Source organism: Aotus nancymaae, unplaced genomic scaffold, assembly GCF_030222135.1.
Source record: "Aotus nancymaae isolate 86718 unplaced genomic scaffold, 86718_ANA_hifiasm-v0.15.2.pri h1tg000007l, whole genome shotgun sequence".
Classification (NCBI taxonomy): domain Eukaryota; kingdom Metazoa; phylum Chordata; class Mammalia; order Primates; family Aotidae; genus Aotus; species Aotus nancymaae.
Genome location: NW_026988418.1, coordinates 7,339,748 through 7,354,877, shown reverse-complemented (window position 1 = coordinate 7,354,877; position 15,130 = coordinate 7,339,748). Strand labels below are relative to the sequence as shown.

At 43.6% G+C, this 15,130-nt stretch overlaps 1 protein-coding gene and 1 pseudogene across 8 annotated transcripts in view; one reads left to right on the top strand and one right to left on the bottom strand.

Annotated features, from left to right (window-relative positions):
- Positions 1-15,130, bottom strand: part of ST3GAL3 (ST3 beta-galactoside alpha-2,3-sialyltransferase 3) — a 231,427-nt gene that overhangs the window by 69,469 nt on the left and 146,828 nt on the right. The window lies entirely within an intron of this gene.
- On the top strand, positions 7,497-9,642 carry LOC105704930 (serine hydroxymethyltransferase, cytosolic-like; annotated as a pseudogene).

Here is a 15,130-nt window from a genome sequence, read left to right as displayed (position 1 = left end):
CTGAGAACAGAGGCCATGTGGCCCAATACTTGCCACATCATCCCTGGACAATCTCATCCACGCTCTGGGGTTGCATATGGACCTACCTGCAATTTGTTTTCTTCCAGCCCAGACCTCTCTCCTGAGAGATTCACTGAACTCAGGCTCCCTGTATAGGGCGTGGCTTCCTTCTGACATTTCATTTGCCTGGATCTGGACTCTGCCTGCGTCAGGGCAGAAGGCAGAGCCAAGAGCCTTCATCATGGGAGGCAGGCATGGCCTGGTGTCCTTCCTCCATGGGAGGTGAGGCTCCAGCCCTGCTTCTCCCTTCTAGCTCTGGCTATTTATTTGGGGAGTCCTGTCAGAGAGTGACCTCTCTCCCCAGGTGCAGACAAGAGTAGGTAAAGCAGGACACAGTCCTGAAGGTGCCAGCATCTTGCTCTGCTGAGTTTCTGCCTAGCTGCTGGGACTTGTGTGGGTGGAGCTCAGACCTGGGCCCTCCCTCTCACTGAGGAGCTAGGTCACAGGGCTGCTCCTGGCTGGGAGCCTCACATGGCTCAGGAGGAGGGCCAGGATCATGTTCTGTGCTTTCACCAGCTTTTGCTCTTCACATGCAGCAAGAACTCCCCACGTGGGGATCTTGTACCTGAACCAAAAAAAGCAAAGCTGCTAATCTGACAAGATCAATTCTCAAATACCACAGGAATGCAGCCAGCCTGCCTGCTCTCACCCGGGACTGTGCTTCTAAGCAGCCCTACAGTTCCTGCTCTGAGGCTGGAGCCTGGAACTGGTCTGCAAGGGAGGAAGCTGCCCCCAGGAGTGTGTCTGGTCTTGTGGCCAAAGTCCCACCCTTCCTAGCATAGTTCAGGCATCACCTTCACCAGGATGTCTCCCCAGTCAATCTGTCATCACTCCTCCAGCTGAAGGGCCTTCTCTGTGCCCCCACAACTCTCTGTCCTCACCTCTGGGAGGGCACATATACCTGGATATGTGTTTGTCTCCGTGCACCATTTCCCTTAGCTCTGAGGAAGATGGGTACAGATGAGGAAGGTGAGGCCCAGAGAGGGCAAGCAACCCAGCACTAGTCACTTCCAAAACCTCTTCTCTTTCCACTATGGTCTAATACTTCTCAAACCATCCGTGAAGAAGGATTGGTTGGTTTTGCTTTTTAATTTCAATTTTGTCACAGAATGATAATTTGATAAAATAGAATAAAAATGAATCACTAGAAAAATTAAATAAGGCCAGGCGTGATGGCTCATGCCTGTAATCCCAGCACTTTGGGAGGCTGAGGCAGGCAGATCACCTGAGGTCAGGGGTTCGAGACCAGCCTGGCCAACCTGTTGAAACCTCGTCTCTACTAAAGATACAAAAATTAGCTGGGTGTGGTGGGGTGGGGGGATCAGCGCCTGTAATCCTGGCTACTTGGGAGGCTGAGGCAAGAGAATCACTTGAACCTGGGAGGTGGAGAGCTGAGATTGCACTATTGCACTCCAGACTGGGCAACAGCAAGACTCCGTCTCAAAAAAAAAAAAAAAAAAAAAATTAAAGAAAACACACATGTAAAATATAAGCTCCATTTAAAAAAGTTATTTTGGGTAACAAATAGCTGAGACCACAGTGCATGCCACTGTGCCAGGCCTATTTTTTATTTATTAGATTCAGCAACATAAGCTTACTCTAACTGCTATAAATGTTTTCAAAACCTATTCCCAGTATCATAAAAATCTTGTTGCAAACCAGTTCGAATCACTTTGATTCTACAGCAAGTTCCCAACTGCCTTTTGCCCGTCTGGGGCATTCTACCAAGGCTTTGCCTGTCATTCACCTTCCAGTAGAAGTTAGAAAGGGATAAGATGTAGCTCCTCAGGCCCTGTCCTGGGGTAGGGGAAACAGTACACTCTGAACACAATCAGAAAGTTAGCAAGTTGAGGCCAAAACTTCTCCTATAGCAGATGGACTTATAACCAGCTAGGTCTGCAAGATTCACCTTTGCAAATAGTGTTGGGTCCCTAGTCATCTGGGAAGGAGATCTAAAAAGAAATCTCACAACTTCTGGACATCTACTGCAGCTCCACCTATGAGAATTGGAAGACAGAACAAAGAGGAAAGAGATGGGGTGTACCATTATAGGGAACCGGTAGGCTAAATTCCTTGAATAATGGAGGAGGCAGTAAGCTCAGACGAGATGTGGAATTAATTTAAAAGCAGAACATGGATTGGTTCCCAGAGGAGGTTACAACACCTGATGCTAAGGAAAATATGAAAATAAACTGGTGGGCAGAGAAACAGAGAGGACACAAATGGCAATTCCTCCAACTGTAAGCTGGAGTCCAGGTCACGGACAGGCATTGATGCTGTCTAGCCCATGCAGGCTACGCTTAGACACTCTGCAGAGAAGCTGTAGTTCCAGAGCACTCTGCTCTTCCCGGAAAGGTCCTGCACTTCAGGATTTCACTGCAACAGGTACCTACTGAAAATATTTAAAACATTCTCCAGGCCGGGCGCAGTGGCTCACGCCTATAATCCCAGCACTTTGGGAGGCAGAGACGGGTGGATCATGAGGTCAAGGATCGAGACCATCCTGATCAACATGGTGAAACCCTGTCTCTACTAAAAATACAAAAAATTAGCTGGGCATGGTGGCACACGCCTGTAGTCCCAGCTACTTGGGAGGCTGAGGCAGGAAAATTGCTTGAACCCAGGAGACGGAGGTTGCAGTGAGCCGAGATCATGCCATTGCACTCCAGCCTGGGTAACAAGAGCGAAACTCCATCTCAAAAAAAAAAAAAAAAAATTCCCCAAACAAAAGGAATCTGCATTCCCCTTTAGGTCCATGGTTCAGAACCTCGATTCAGGACACAGGGTGGGGTTGGTGGGTTTGATTCCCGGCCCTGTGCCACTATGACCTTGAGCAAGTCGTTGCTTTCTATTTTTCCAAAATGGGCATAACAACACTTACTTCACAGGATTGTTGTAAAGGATTTTTGCAAATTCGACTCCATAAAAGTGCATTATCACACTTTGTGTGTAACGATTGTGCGTGTATGTAAAAACACTGAAACTTTCTCCATAAGAGATGTCCTCTTTGTATACATGCATTTGTGAAGGATGAAATTTCTCAAGATCTTGGGTCTTTGGGCAACTGTACATGCAGTAGTGACCCACTGCGGCTTTTGACTGATCTTGTCAAAAGCCTTAGATTGTTAGTCACAGTATTTCAGATGACCATGGTTGTAAGCCTGGGTGCACACAATTACCAACTATAGTGAAATGCATTTACACATTTCCTTTTGTACCATTTCTTTATGAACACAGTTTACCTGCTCGTAACGGCTATATCCATGTGACTGTCATTAGCAACCCAGGTATGCCTGTTGTTAGCATACCTGTTTATGCTAGGCAATAAAATATGTATGTTATATTGTCTGTTTCATTGTGTAAAGTGGCCTATGAAGTGTTCTGTAATGTTTTTATGTTGATCAAATAAATTCCCTTTTAAGAATGCAAATATATTTTAAAGAATTTTAAAGATTATCTTTTCTAAAATTATGTTTTTAAGATTTTAATCTTTCGGAATTGTGATTTTCAGGGTTTTAGACTTTTAGGGATTCTGATCTTTTAGGATTTCAACATTTGGGATTATGGTGTTCAGGACTGTGTCTTTTGGAATTATGATCATCTCCCATTGTAAAGGCTAAATGATGTAATGAAATACAGTGTCTGGCACAATGGCTGGCACACAATAGGTGCTCTAAAAATGGCGTGACACTTTATGTGTACGGGTTGTCTGTGTCTGCCAGTGGAATGTAAAATCTCGGAGGGGAGAGGTTTCATGTCACCTATGCAGTGCTGAAGTTATAGCACCTAGAAAAACATCTGGCACTTTGTTGAATGACTTTATAGGATAATAGGGTCAATGCGGCAACTTTTTAAGGGATGAGAGAGACCTGAATATGACTAAATAGTGATAAGAAGAAACCAGTGAAGAGAATGAAGATCCAGGTTCCTGCAGACATGGGAGAGGTTGGAGAATCAGGGCTCAGGGGAAGAAACCGACCTTGGAAAGAAGACAGTACATCAAGTACTGGGACTTGATGACTCATTAGATATGTTGCTGGGTGGAGAAGGAGAAAGAGTAACTCCCAGATTTCTGGCTTGGGTGAGAGTGGATAGTGGTGCCATTTCCTGAAATAAGAATATAGACTGATTAGATTTATTCGGTGAGTTGGATACACTGAGCTTGAGATGTTTTTGAGTCATCCAAATGGAGCTGTCCAGCAGGAAGTTGGGTATTTGGGTCTAGAGATCAGTAGAGATGTGGGCTGCAAAAAGATTGACAGTCATCAGCACAGATGATGTTAGCTGAAGCAGTGGAGTGAGAAGACAGGAGAGCTCTAACTGAAACCTGGCAAACACCAACATTTAAGGATGGGCACAGGAAAAGAAGATCACTTGCAATAGAGACTCAGAAGGAACAGAGAGGTGGGAGAACTGGGATGGAGTCTGGACAAAGAAACAAGGAGGAGAAAGTTTCAAAATGGAGGAAGAGATCAATACTGCCAAATGCTTCTGAGACATCATAAAAAGAGAAAGACTATCTGTCGGATTTCAGTGCTTTTGGTGGTCTGGATAAGGGCATTCTGAGGAGAAGAGAAGCAAGAGTGGAAGCCAGACTACATGGATTAAGAGTTAGAGAGACATGAGGAAGCGGAGAAGGTAACTGTAGCAAGTCCTCCACATTCCTGGTGGGGGTGTGGGGATGCCCAGTGTGCTCCCAGCCTAGAGGGACAATGATTCTGCAGAAATAGAGAAGTAGATGGTACTCTATTCTCCTCCGTAATTTACGGTATGGGACATTTGGCAAGGATGCCTCTCAATCCTACCACCTCCCCTTGCCCCCGGTGTTGTAGTGATGAAAATCCTAGGATCTTTTTCTGGAAGGGCTTTGTAATAAGGGAATACCAGATACTCAGCTATCCTGTCCAGGAGTCCACAAGCTTTCAAAGCCCCCAGGGCAGTGCAATAGGCCTCCTGTACCTTCTCAAGCAAGGGTCGCAAAACAGGCAGCTGGGACTCTGTATCAACTCTCTAGACTTCCTGCCTCAGAGAGCTCTGCAAAGTTTCAACGGCCATCTTTGCACTCTGGGAAACTCAGCCAGCTTGGACCATGGCAATGATTCCTTAGCAGTATGTGAATCACAGACACACAGTCACAGATACACACCGCACACCCCAGCCTTTCTAAAACAGAGTGCATCTGAAGAAAAGTGTGGTTTTCCTCTGTAGAGGTGGGTAAGGGAACCACTTCCATTTCTGTATCAGCACCTCATTAGCTACCACCAGGCATCTGGCAGACCTGAGTACTTTGGCCATTAGCCAGACTGTCCATGAAACAGCAGCTGTGAGAGGAAGTAGAATGCAGTTGTTAAGTATGTGAGCTTGGGTTCAAAACCTAGTTTTATCACTTCCTATCTGTGTGACCTCAGGCAAATGACTTGACTTCTCCATGCCTCTATTTCCTCATATTTAAAACTGGACTAGGCCGGGCGCGGTGGCTCACGCCTGTAATCCCAGCACTTTGGGAGGCCGAGGCGGGTGGATCACGAGGTCAAGAGATCGAGACCATCCTGGTCAACATGGTGAAACCCCGTCTCTACTAAAAATACAAAAAATTAGCTGGGCATGGTGGCGCGTGCCTGTAATCCCAGCTACTCAGGAGGCTGAGGCAGGAGAATTGCCTGAACCCGGGAGGCAGAGGTTGCAGTGAGCCGAGATCGCGCCATTGCACTCTAGCCTGGGTAACAAGAGCGAAACTCCGTCTCAAAAAAAAAAAAAAAAAAAAACAAAACACTGGACTAATAAGGGTTAGTCTCATATGATTGTTGGGAGAATTAGAACAGAAGAAACAGGAAAAAGTCTCAGCACGGGACCTGATCCAAAGTAAACACTCAGTAGGTGTGAGCTATCATTGTCACGGCTGCTAGTATCGCTCTGCAACAACATGGATGTGGCACAGATAGGGCTCCGCTTCCTCCTAAAACTGTGGGCCACAGGCTTGGCCTGCAGGCACCTCATTTTCTCCCAGTACTGCGCAGCCCTACTGGCCACCAACTAAAAGGTATGACACTCAATCATGTCTCTCACCAAAGCACAAAAAGCTACTCAAATGTATGAGGCAAAATACTGACAGGAAAATGGGGTATGCCAATTATGTGTCAACTTAGGTTTTATGAGTTATATCTTTTCTTTTTAAAGAAAACATTCAAAATGTTTACTGTGACCTACTCTAGGGTCTTTACTTTTCTTCCTGAAAAAAGCCTACTTAATTCTAATGAAAGTCATTGAGAAAATAGGATTCACTTAGTAAGTGTCCAACATTAGATTTTGTTGAAATTATCTAACATTTATGGCCCCAAGACACATCATCTCATTTCATTCTCTTGATTAATGAGTGAAGTAATGCTCAGACTTTTCCAAGATCACATAGTCTGTGAAGTGAGAAAGCTGTGAGAACTTTCAGTGTCCAAATCTTCATCTCCTTTTAATCTATCATGTATTGGAATATGTCACAATAATTATTTTTCTTCAGTAACTCTCTCCACTAAAAGACTGTCTTATCAACATTTCCCATATCCTTACACTCTCAATTTCTGGAGGGCAGAAATTAATTTCCATTTGCAAAACAAATACCAAGTGTCTACTATGTGCTAAAGGCTCTGCTAGGTGTTGGCAGCCATGAAGAGACCATGCCTCTATGCGAGGAGTTCACAGCCTCTATGGGAGGATAAAGAAACACAATAACAAAGCTATGGGTGAGGCACTGTGGTGGTGCATAGGGTGGGGGAAAGAGTAATGGAGTGTATTTCTAGGTAAGGGAAGACTCTGCATTCCACGAGATCAAACAGATTGAAAAGCCCTCACTCAAAATAGAGCAAAACAAGTGCTCAATAAATCTGGGTTCCTTTGGACCTACTGCCATCCCCTCCCCATCTCTCTAATTAGAGGAAGGCGTACTCAAGTGGGCAATCCTCAAGGGACGAAAGGAGGACTTCCCAGCAGACAGTGCAAGGGTGTGAGAGCAAACAGCCTGGCTTCCCAGAGAAGCAGGACTCTCGTCTGGCCGGAATGGCACAACAGCACCCTTTCCTTTACACCGCCTGCTCCCTAGTCTGCACCAGGGATGGGAGTCAATGACTAGGTGGGCTCAGGGAAGAGTGAAGCGTACATATGAAGAAAATGTGTGCTTCATATAGCATTTGGGAATTTTTTTTTTAAAGTAAGATTTAGGCCAAGCCAAAGTCTTCTGCAAGGGGAGCATCTAGCAAAGCACTAGTGGTCCTACAGCAAGTTTGGGGTTTGGGGTTGGCACGGCCGGTCACGCGGCTGGCGCGTGGTGGTGTGCAGGATGTTGGGTCAGCAGGTCTGGGACTCTAGTGGCACTGGCAGTGGCATGGGACTGAGGCATTGCTAGGCACGTGCATAGGGCAGTGTTCCAGCAGCTTCAAACCAGTGCAATGGGGATGCCAGTCAACGGGCCCACAGAGATGCTGACCTGTGGTCCGCACATGACAAGATGCTGGCACAGCCCCTCAAAGGCAGCAATGTTGAGGTTTACAACATCAGTAAGAAGGAGAGTAACCGGCAGAGGGTTGGTTTGGAGCTGATTACCTCAGAGAATTTCACCAGCCAAGTAGTTTTGGAGGCCCTAGGCGCTTGCTTAAATAACAAATACTCTGAGGGGTACCTGGGCCAGAGATACTATGGCGAGACTAAGTTTACTGATGAGCTGCAGACCTTCTGTCAGAAGTGAGCCTTGCAGGCCTATAAGCTAGACCCACAGTGCTGGGGGTCAACATCCAGCCCTACTCAGGCTCCCCTGCAAACTTCGAGTGTACACTGCCCTGGTGGAAGCCCACGGGCACATCATGGGCCTGAGCCTGCTGGATGGGGGCCACCTGACCCATGGGTTCATGACAGACAAGAAGAAAATCTCTACCACGTCCATCTTCTTTGAATCTATGCCCTGTAAGGTGAACCCAGACACTGGCTACATCAACTGACCAGCTGGAGGAGAACGCCTGCCTTTTCCATGCGAAGCTGATCATCGCAGGAATCAGCTGCTACTACCGAAACCTGGACAATGCCCGCCTGTGGAAGACTGCAAATGAGAATGGGGTGTATCTCATGGCGGGCATGGCACACATCAGCTGGCTGGCAGCAGCTGGCATGGTGCCCTCCCTATTTGAGCACTGCCACGTGGTGACCACCACCACTCACAAGACCCTGACAGGCTGCCAAGCCAGCATGATCTTCTACAGGATAGGAGTGCGAAGTACGGATCCCAAGAGTGGCAAAGAGATTCTGTACAACCTGGAGTCTCTCATCGACTCTGCTGTGTTCCCTGGCCTTCAAGGAGGTCCCCACAACCACACCATTGCTGCGGTTGCTGTGGCCCTGAAGCAAACTATGACTCTGGAATTTAACGTTTATCAGTACCAGGTGGGGGCCAGCTGAGGCACTGACAGAGCTGGGCTACAAAATAGTCACAGGTGGTTTTGACAACCATTTGATCCTCGTGGATCTTTGTTCCAAAGGCACAGATGGTGGAAAGGCTGAGAAGGTCGTAGAAGCCTGTTCCATTGCCGGCAAGAAAAACACCTGCCCAGGGGACAGAAGCGCTCTACAGCCCAATGGACTGCAGCTGGGGACCCCAGCACTGACGTCCTGCGGGCTTTTGGAAACAGACTTCCAATAAGGAGCCCACTTTATTCATAGAGGGACAGAGCTAACCGTGCAGATCCAGAGCAACTGTGGCATCAGAGCCACCCTCAAAGAATTCAAGGAGAGAATGTCAGGAGATAAATACCAGGGGGCATGCCGGCTCTCCGGGAGGAAGTAGAGAGCTTCACTTCTCTCTTCCCTCTGCTTGGCCTGCCAGACTTTTTTTTTTTTTTTTTAAAAGACAGAGTCTCGCTCTGTCACACAGGCTGGAGTGCAGTGGTGCGATCTCGGCTCACTGCAACCTCTGCCTCCTGGTTCAAGCAATTCTCCTGCCTCAGCCTCCTGAGTAGCTGGGTCTACAGGCACGCGCCACCACCCCTGGCTAATTTTTGTATTTTCAGTAGAGACGGGGATTTTACCATGTTGGCCAGGCTAGTCTTGAACTCCTGAACTTGTGATCCACCCGCCTCGGCCTCCCAAAGTGCTTGGGTTACAGGTGTAAGTGACCGCACCCAGCCTTTTATTTTTATTTTTATTTTTAGAGAGGGAGTCTAGCTCTCTCAGGCTGGAGTGCAGTGGCACCATCTTGGCTCACTGCAACCTCCACTTCCTGGGTTCAAGCGATTCTTCTGGCGCAGCCTCCTGAGTAGCTGGGACTACAGGTGCAGCTACCACGCCCAGCTAATTTTTGTATTTTTAGTAGAAACGGGGTTTCACCATATTGGCCAGGCTGGTCTCAAACTCCTGACCTCATGATCTGCCTGCCTCGGCCTCCCAAAGTGTTGGAATTACAGGGGTGAGCCACCATTCTTGACCTGGCCTGCCTGACTTCTGAAGGAGCTGGCCCACCCCGGACCTGCCTGGCGCCACAGAGGAAGCTGCCTGCTGGAGGACCCCCGCTTGAGAGATGGACAAGCTGCCCCACAGGGGAACCACTGACACTTGTGCCCTTTGAGGGGGTTTCTTTTGGATTTTTTTCAAGTTTTCTTCACAAATTAAAATTTGTTTAAGTCTCATTATTAGTAATTCTGGGACAGGTTATTAAAGGTTTTTTTTGTTTGTTTGTTTTTTGTGACAGATTCTCGTTCCGTTGCCAGGCACCAGGCTGGAGTGCAGTGGCGCGATCTCGGCTCACTGCAACCTCCACCTCGTGGGTTCAAGCAATTCTCCTGCCTCAGCCTCCCGAATAGCTGGGACTACAGGCCTGTGCCACCACGCCCAACTAATTTTTATATTTTTAGTAGAGACGGGGTTTCACTATGTTGGTGAGGATGGTCTCAATCTCTTGACCTCATGATCCACCCAGCTCAGCCTCCCAAAGTGCTGGGATTACAGGCGTGAGCCACCGCACCTGGAGGTTATTAAAGGTTTTAAACTTGAACCTGGCTTTCTCACAGCTGGACATAGTTATTATAGAAAAATAAAATACTGTGTAGCTATTTGGCCACAGTCATTTAGACCGTGGTGTAGGGCAAAGCTACTAGAAAGATTCTAGGGTTTTACTCTTCCTGGGCTTTCCTCTGCCTTGCTGCAACAGAGAGGAAATGCCCATGTCCACAGCTTGGACACATTACCCCTCGTACTATCTTGTTACCCTGTGGCATGCCAGAGGAGAACTGAATCAGCCTCTGAGACCTCTGCTATGTGCTGTCAATCAGAAGTGTATGTTAGCCAAGTGTACACAGGTGCACCTAGTATGGTGGGCGGGGGGTGCTGTCATTAGCTCAAAGTATGGTGTAGAAATGGTCTTCCTCCATCCTGGGAAGTCCCAGTCCCATCCCGGTGTGAGAATCAACCAGGCTTTCCTGCTCCACCTGAGATAACCAACTCCTCCCATAATCAGGAAACCAAATGTCACCTTCCCAAAGAAACTTTATTTTTACACGGCTGAAGTGCAAAACAGAGATGATCAAACATAGATGATCTTTTTTTTTTTTTTTTGGAGACGGAGTCTCGCTCTGTTGCCAGGCTGGAGTGCAATGGCACGATCTCAGCTCACTGCAACCTCTGCCTCCCAGGTTCAAACGATTCTCCTGCCTCAGCCTCCCAAGTAGCTTGGATTACAGGCATAAGCCACCATGCCAGGCTGATGATCATTTTTAATAAGCACAATCAAATTGTTAACCACAGGATATCTACAAGAATTATAGCTTTAAAAAATACAATGTTTATATTTCAAAAATATTTGAACTCAAAGATTTAATGGTTTGTTTTTGTACATCATGTCAAAATTAACACATCAAAAGAGTTTTATCAAGTCCTCTTCTGTCAAAATGTTGATGCTACAGAAATCAAAACCTTGAATTTACTTAAGTATTTTGTAATCAAAATATCAAGAAATACTGGCTACCCATATTAAAAAAAAAAATCCTAGATCTCAACCTCATTCCTAACACACAAAACCAAAAATAGATGAATCGATAATTTAAATATAAATAACAAAATTGTAAAACAGAAGAAAACAAAGGATGGCACCATCATAAACTACTATGTGTGTATGTAAATCCAAAAACTGCTATGAAGGGCAATTTGCCAATAACTCTCAAAATGTTCACAAAGGCAGAAGAAAACACAAACACAATAAGAAATGAAACAGAAGATAGAAAAAGACCTACATGGAATCTACAGAGATTAAACACACAGTATATGACATAAAAATACACCAGGTGGGATTAACAAACGATTAGAAGCTACAAAAGAAAAAGCAATAAATGTGAAGACATAGCAATATCAACTATTCAAAATGGAGCACAGACAGAAAAAACATAGAAAAACAAAAACCCAGAGCATCGGTGACCTATGGGACAAATAATATAGCATCCATGTAATTTAAATCCTGGAACAGGAGGTGAGGCAGAAAAAAATATTTGAGAAAATATGTAAAAAAGGTCCAAATGCAATTACAAAGAAGAAAATCAAACAAACAAGAAAACTATGAACCTATATATCTGAGGAGTTAAATAAACTCCAAGCCAAATAAATGTAAAGAAAACCACAGCCAGGCACAGTGCCTCACGCTTGTAATCCCGGCACTTTGGGAGGCTGAGGCGTGTGGATCACCTGAGGTCAGGAGTTTGAGACCAGTCTGGCCAACATGGTGAAACCCCATCTCTACTAAAAATACAAAATTAGCTGGGTATGGTGGCACATGCTTGTAATCCCAGCTACTCAGGAGGCTGAGGTAGGAGAATGGCTTGAACCCAGGAGGCGGAGGTTGCAGTGAGCCAAGATTGTCCCATTGCACTCCAGCCTGGGAAACAAGAGCGAAAGTCCATCCCAAAAAGAAAAAAAAGAAGAGAAAACCACAACAAGGTATATCATAATAAAATTGCTGGAAGACAGTGGTAGAGAAAAATCTCAACAGGTAGCCAGAAGAAAATGGAAATACTACATACAAAGGAATATAGGTAAGAATGACAGAAGACGTTTCGTCAGGAATGATGCAAGCTAAAAGAAAATAGAGTTACATCTTTAAATTAAAGGGGAGAGGGGAGTGGGAGTGGGAAGGGGGGATTGTCAACCTAGAAGTATATACCTAACCAAAAATTTGTTAAAACTCTTTCAAAATTGAAGGCAAAATAAAGACTTGCTCAGACAAACCAAAGCTGAAAAAGACTTTACAGTTACTGAACATGCCCTACAAAACAATGTTAAATGGAGTTCTTCGGGCAGAAGAAAAGGGATAACATATGGAAATTTGTATTTACATAAAGGAAGAAAGACCAACAGTAAAGAAAACTTTGTGGGTAAATATAAAAGAATTCTCCTTCTCATTAAAAAAACTTTTAAAATGTTGATTGTAGTAAAAACCATCCTAACCATTTTTAAGTGTACACTTCAGTAGTATTAGTTGTTTTCACACTGTTGTGTAAACAATATCCAGAACTGTTTTTCATCTTGCAAAACTGCAACTCTATGTCCATTCAACAGTAACTCTCCACTCCTCCCTCCTCCCACCACATGGAAACCACATTCTACTTTCTGTCTCTATGAATTTGATTTCTCTAGGCACCTCATACAAATGGAATCACATGGTATTTGTTTTTGTGTAACCGGGACATTTCATTTAGCGTAATGTCCTCAAGGTTCATTCATGTTGTAATGTTTGTCAGAATTTCCTTCCTTTTTCAGACTGAATAACATTCCACTGCATATGCATACCACATTTTGTTTATCCTTTTATCTGTCAATGCACACTTGAGTTGCTTCTACTTTTTGGCAGTTATGAATAATGCTGCTACGAACATCTTTTGAAACCCTGCTTTCAATTATTTTGGGTACATACCCAGAAGTGGAATTGCTGGATCATAGGGAATCCTATTTTCAATGTTTTTAGGAACTACATCCTGTTTTCCATAATTGTTGTACATTTTACATTCTCACAAAGAATGCACAAGGATTCTAATTTCACTACATACTTGTCAACAGTTGTTATTTTCTGGTTTGGGGATAACAGCCATAGTATCCTAATGGATGTGAGGTGGTATCTTACTGTGGATTTGACTTCCATTTCCCTATTGATTAGTACCATTGAGCACATTTTTATGTGCTTTTTGGCCATTTGTATATCTTCTTTGGAGAAGTATCTATTCAAGTTCTGTATCCATTTTTAAATCAGTTTTTTTGTTGTTGTTGAGTTTCAGAAGTTCTTTTTATTTTCTGGACATTAACCTCTTATCAGATACATGATTTGCAAATATTTTCTCCCACTCTGTAGTCTGCCTTCCACTTTCATTTTAAAATTATTTTAAATAATTGACTCTTTCAAACAAAAACAAATCAGCTGGGCACGGTGGCTCATTCCTGTAATCCCAGCACTTTGGGAGGCTGAGGCAGGCAGATTGCTTGAGCACAGGAATTTGAGACCAGCCTAGGCAACATGGCAAAGCCTATCTCTACAAAAAATATAAAAATTAGCTGGGTATGGTGACATGTGTCTGTGGTCCCAGCTACTTGAGAGGCTGAGGTGGGAGGATTGTTTGACACAAATAGGTTAAAAAGATAGGCTGCTCCCCACCCAGTCCTGGGACAGCTCAAGGGCAAATATAAACATGTTCCTTCCCACAAACAAAAATAATGCAAAAACCACAATTACTTTTGCACCAACCGAATACAAGGATGGAAAACATACACCGTGATATAGCTTATTTTATAAAGGCCAGAGTGGTTATATTAATATCAGACAAGGAAGATTTTAGAACAATAATTATTTCATTATCAATAAGGAAAAGGGACACTTCAAAATAATGAAGGAATCTATTAGATAATGGAATACAACAATCCTAAGTGTATACGAACCAAATAACAGAGCTTCAAAACAAATGAAATAAAAACTGATAAATGAAGCCTTCATTACCCCACTGTGAGTAATTGTTAGAAAAAGTGTACAGAAAATCAGTAAGGATATAGGAAACTAGACAAATACCATAAACCAACCTAAGCTAATTGCCATTTATAGAATGCCCAAAAACAGAAGTATTTTCTTTTCAAGCACACACAGAATATCCACCAAAATCAACCATATTTTTTCCCATCACTCAGATTTTAATCAATTTAAAAGTATTAAAATCATATAATACATATTTGGATCATAGCAAAAATAAATCAGAAATCTATGACACAAAGATATCTGAACACCCACAAATATTTAGAAATTAAGCAAAAATACTTCAAAAGAACCAATGGTCCAAAGTAGAAATCACAAGTAAAGTCAGATAGTATTTTTAATTCAACAAAGATAAAAATACAACATATCAAAATTTGTAAGATGTAGCCAATGCAATATATAGAGTGAAATTTATAGCATTACAATGCTTATATTAAAAAGAAAGAAAATCAATGATCTAACCTTCTAGCCTAAGGGAAAAAAAAAAAAAAAACAATAAATTAAAGTCCAAATAAGAGAAAGGTAAAAAAAAAAAAAAAAATGAAGATAGGCACAGAAATCAATGATACAGTGGAAAAAATATCAATAGACAAGAACCAATGAAACTAAAAGCTAGTTATTTGAGAGGGTCAATTAAAATGATAAACCTCAAACCATATGAATTAAGAAAAAGAGAGAAAAAATGCAAATTACCAGTATCAGGCATGAAAGAGAGGACTCTGTCTCTATCCTAGACATTAAAATAATAAGAAGAAAATATTATAAACAATTTTAGGCTAAATAAATTCAATAACTTAGAAGAAAGGCAAAACTTCCTTGAAAGACATGCTACCAAAGAAGAAAGAGAAAAACCTAACTCTAGAATTAAAGAAATTTAACTCTTAATTAAAAACAAAACAAAACAAACAAAAAACCTTCCCTGGCTAGGCGTGGTGGCTCATGTCTAACTCCAGCACTTTGGGAGGCTGAGATGGGTGGATCACTGGAGGCCAGGAGTTTGAGACCAGCCTGGCAAACATGGTAAAACCTCGTCTCTACTAA